Source organism: Arachis hypogaea, chromosome 18 (genome assembly GCF_003086295.3).
Source record: "Arachis hypogaea cultivar Tifrunner chromosome 18, arahy.Tifrunner.gnm2.J5K5, whole genome shotgun sequence".
Taxonomy (NCBI): domain Eukaryota; kingdom Viridiplantae; phylum Streptophyta; class Magnoliopsida; order Fabales; family Fabaceae; genus Arachis; species Arachis hypogaea.
The window spans coordinates 101,489,090-101,494,229 of record NC_092053.1 but is presented as its reverse complement, the minus strand read 5'-3'; the positions used below and the strand labels follow the sequence as shown (position 1 = coordinate 101,494,229).

Here is a 5,140-nt window from a genome sequence, read left to right as displayed (position 1 = left end):
ATTTAACCACCTTCCTGAGAATATGTGACACAGTGAAGTCTAATGGTGTTCATCCTGACACCTATAGACTGCTTTTATTTCCATTCTCACTCAGGGATAAGGCAGCCAAGTGGCTGGAATCTTTCCCAAGGGAAAACTTGACAACTTGGGAAGACGTGGTGAACAAATTCTTAGCAAGATTTTACCCCCCTCAAAGAATCAATAGGCTGAGAGCTGAGGTCCAAACCTTCAGGCAACAAGATGGTGAGACTCTATATGAAGCATGGGAGAGGTTTAAAGACCTGACAAGGAGGTGTCCACCTGACATGTTCAACGAATGGGTGCAACTGCACATTTTCTATGAAGGGCTCTCTTATGAGTCAAAGAAGGCCGTAGACCATTCATCCGGAGGATCTTTGAACAAGAAGAAAACCATTGAGGAGGCTATAGATGTCATTGAAACAGTAGCAGAGAACGACTACTTCTATGCTTCTGAAAGAGGGAACACAAGAGGAATAATGGAGCTAAACAATGTAGATGCTTTGTTGGCCCAAAACAAGCTCATTATCCAACAGCTGGCTGACCTCACCAAGAAGATGGAGAGGAACCAAGTAGCAGCAATCTCCACTTCATCAACAACCCAAGAAGGAGTGAATGAAGAAGCAGAGGGTAGTCAGGAGCAAGCCAACTACATTGGGAATTCACCTAGGCAGAACCATGATCCTTACTCCAAGAATTACAACCCTGGATGGAGGAATCACCCAAACTTTGGGTGGGGAAATCAACAAGACCAAAGCCTTGATCAAAGACACCCAAATCCAAACAATTTCACATCTAGACCATATCAACACCCCAATAACAACACCTCTCCACATTCATATCAAGGCCAGAACAACCCTCCTCAACCTGAACTATCATCATTTGATGAAAGAATCTCAAGGATTGAAAATCTACTTGAAGGCATATGCAAGGATATCCAAGACAACAAGGTGTTCAAGGAGGAAGTGCGAGCCAGTTTCCCAAACCGACAGATGGATTCCCAAGTGACACAGAGAAGAATCCTAGAGGTGAAACAAAGAAAGTAAGATGGGAAGATTGCAAGATGGTCACTATAAGTGATAAGGAGACTGAGGACAAGCCAAGCAAGCTGTCAGAACAACCTGAAGATACCTCAACAGAGAAGGAAGAAAAAGAATACCAAGAACCAGAAATATCAAAACAGGAGCTGCTGAGACTCTATGCACCTTTTCCCCAACTGCTCAATGGTGCTGTGGAGAAGAGAATATACTCAAGGTTTCTTGACTTGTTTGCATCTTTGCATGTGAACATATGATGAGCGGATATTTTATACGCTTTTTGGGGTTAATTTCATATAGTTTTTAGTGTGTTTTAGTTAGTTTTTAGTTTATTTTCAGTAGATTTTAGGCAAAATTTATATTTCTGGACTTTACTATGAGTTTATGTGTTTTTCTGTGATTTCAGGTATTTTCTGGCTGAAATCGAGGGAGCTGAGCAAAAATCTGATTCAGGCTGAAAAAGGACTGCTGATGCTGTTGGATTCTAACCTCCCTGCACTCAAAGTGGATTTTCTGGAGCTATAGACCTTTAAATGGCGTGCTTCCAATTGCGTTGGAAAGTAAACATCCAGGGCTTTCCAGCAATATATAATAGTCCATACTTTGCTCAAGGATAGATGACGTAAACTGGCGTTCAACGCCAGTTCCATGCTGCTGTCTGGCGTCCAGCGCCAGAAACAAGTTAGGAGTTGGAGTTCAACGCAAGAATTGGATCCAAAGCTGGCGTTGAACGCCCAAAACAGCCTTATGCACGTGAAAAGCTTTAGTCTCAGCCCCAGCACACACCAAGTGGGCCCCAGAAGTGGATTTCTGCACCATTTATCATAGTTTACTCATTTTCTGTAAACCTAGGTTACTAGTTTAGTATTTAAACAACTTTTAGAGATTTATTTTGTATCTCATGACATTTTTAGATCTGAACTTTGTACATTTTGATGGCATGAGTCTCTAAACTCCATTGTTGGGGGTGAAGAGCTCTGCTGTGCCTCGATGAGTTAATGCCAGTATTTCTGTTTTCTATTCAATCATGTTTGTTCTTATCTAAGATATTCATTTGCGCCTTATTATGATGAATGTGATGATCTGTGACACTCATCACCATTCTCAACCTATGAACGTGTGCCTGACAACCACCTCCGTTCTACATTAGATTGAATGAGTATCTCTTAGATTCCTTAATCGGAATCTCCGTGGTATAAGCTTGAATCCATTGGCAGCATCCTTGAGAATCCGGAAAGTCTAAACCTTGTCTGTGGTATTCCTAGTAGGATTCTGGGATTGGATGACTGTGACGAGCTTCAAACTCGCGAGTGCTGGGCGTAGTGACAGACGCAAAAGGATAGCGAATCCTATTCCGGTATGATCGAGAACCTACAGATGATTAGCCGTGCGGTGACAACGCACCTGGACCATTTTCACTGAAAGGAAGGATGGTAGCCATTGACAACGGTGATCCTCCAACACACAGCTTGCCATAGGAGGGACGTGCGTGCGTGAAGAAGAAGATAGAGAGAAAGCAGAGATTCAAAAGGCAAAGCATCTCCAAAACTCCAACATATTCTCATTTATTGCATAACAAGTAACCTTTAATTCATGCTCTCTTGTTCATTTGCAAGTCAATTGATAGCCACTAATTAATATCCTGACTAAGAGTTGCAAGATAACCATAGCTTGCTTCAAGCCAACAATCTCCGTGGGATCGACCCTTACTCACGTAAGGTATTACTTGGACGACCCAGTGCACTTGCTGGTTAGTTGTGCGGAATTACATAGTGTGAAGTAATTTTCGTGCACCAAGTTTTTGGCGCCGTTGCCGGGGATTGTTTGAGTTTGGACAACTGACGGTTTATTTTGTTGCTTAGATTAGGAAAACTTTTTCTTTTTGGTTTAGAGTCTTTTATTATTTATACATTGTTAAAATTCTTTAAATTTATAGCTCAATTAGTTAGAGTGTGGTGCTTATGTTCTTGGTAATTGGCTATCCTAGTTTTTAAAATCTTTTTCAAAAATAATTTTTCTTTGAATAAATCTTGTGCCAAACTCTAAGTTTGGTGTTCTTTCTTCATGTTCTTGTGTTCTTGTGAGTCTTCAAAGTGTTCTTGAGTTTTCCTTGTGTCTTGATCTTAAAATTTTTATGTTTGGTGTTCCTTGGTGTTTTCCCTCCAAAATTTTCAAAAACTAGGAGCATTAGATCTAAAAATTTTAAATCTTGTGCTATTTTATTGTTTTTCTCTTTCCTCACTAAATTCAAAAATATCTTTTCTCTCTATTTTTAAAACAAATTTTCGAAAATTATTTTTAAAAAAAATTCAGATTTTTTTTTCAAAATTTAAAATCTTTTCCAAATCATATCTTTTTCAAAACTTCCTAACCACTTTCTCTCTCCTCATTTTTTTCGAAAATCTTCACCTATTTTTATTTATTTTGTTTTAATTTATTTTATTTTCGAAATAATTAAATAAATAAATAAATAAATAAAAATAAATATTTTTTTATCATCTCCCTTTCTCCATCATGGATCTAAGTGGAAATGAACAGTCCAGGAGGACTCTGGGGTCATATGCTAATCCCTCTACTGCTTCATATGGGAGTAGTATCTACATACCTTCCATTGGAGTCAGTAGCTTTGAGTTGAATCCTCAGCTCATTATCATAATGCAGCAAAGCTGCCAGTATTCTGGTCTTCCACAGGAAGAACCTACAGAGTTTCTGGCACAGTTTTTACAAATTGCTGACACAGTACATGATAAGGAAGTAGATCAGGATGTCTACAGATTATTACTGTTTTCATTTGCTGTAAAAGACCAAGCCAAGAGGTGGTTAAATAACCAACCTAAGGCTAGCATAAGGACATGGAAACAGCTGACAGAAAAATTCCTGAATCAATACTTTCCTCCAAAACGGTGACACAACTAAGGCTGGACATCCAAGGCTTTAAACAAGGAGATAATGAATCTCTTTATGATGCCTGGGAGAGATATAGAGAGATGCTACGAAAATGCCCCTCTAAAATGTTTTCAGAGTGGGTTCAGTTAGACATCTTCTATTATGGGCTTATAGAAAGAGCTCAGATCTCTTTAGATTGCTCAGCTGGTGGATCTATCCACATGAGAAAGACAATTGAAGAAGCTTAAGAGCTCATTGATACAGTTGCTAGAAATCAGCATCTGTACTTAAGCAGTGACCCTTCCATGAAAGAAGAGGCTAAAACAGTAACTGTTGAACTCAGTCCTGTAGAGCAAGCTGCTAAATTCAATCAGCAATTGGATTTTCTAACAAAGCAGTTAGCTGAATTCAAGGATAAACTACAAGAGACAAGGATGGCTAATATAAACATGGAAGTATAATTAAAGCAAACAAGGCAGTAGCTGTCAAAACAAATAACAGAAGAATGCCAAGTAGTTCAACTAAGAAGTGGGAAAGCACTAACTACACCACTTCAAAGCAGCAGGAAACCAAGAAATGAGCAAACCACCCAAAATCCATCTGAGGACAGTAAGAGGCCAGGGAAAAATAATTCTGGCGCTAAAATGCCAAAAGTTGGGTGGAAGGCTGGCGCTGAACGCCCTCAGGACTGGCGTTCAACGCCAGAAACAAGCAAGGATCTGGCGTTGAACGCCCAAAAGAGGCACAGTTCTGGCGTTCAAACGCCAGGAACAGATGAGGAGCTGGTGTCTAACGTCACTCCAGCTTCTAACTCTGGCACTCAATTGCCAGTGAGGGATCAGACACACATAAGTGCTGATAACAACCCATCTAAAAAGGTTTCTTCAACCACTTCTGTAGGAAATAAACTTACAGCAACTAAGGTTGAGGAATATAGAGCCAAGATACCTTATCCTCAAAAATTCTTCTAAGAGGAGCAGGATAAGCAATTTGCTCACTTTGCAGATTATCTCAGGACTCTTGAAATAAAGATTCTATTTGCAGAGGCACTAGAGCAAATACCTTCTTATGCCAAGTTCATGAAAGAGATCTTGAGTCATAAGAAGGATTGGAGAGAAACTGAAAGAGTTCTCCTCACTGAAGAATGCAATGCAGTCATTCTGAAAAGCTTTCCTGAAAAGCTTAAAGACCCTGGGAGT

General features: G+C 39.7%; 1 non-coding gene across 1 annotated transcript; it reads right to left on the bottom strand.

Annotated features, from left to right (window-relative positions):
- Nucleotides 1-203: 203 nt before the first annotated feature.
- Nucleotides 204-307, bottom strand: LOC112774344 (small nucleolar RNA R71). The gene has a single exon (XR_003188838.1). It is a non-coding gene; the product is annotated as a small nucleolar RNA R71 (small nucleolar RNA).
- Between the last annotated feature and the right edge of the window lie 4,833 nt (nucleotides 308-5,140).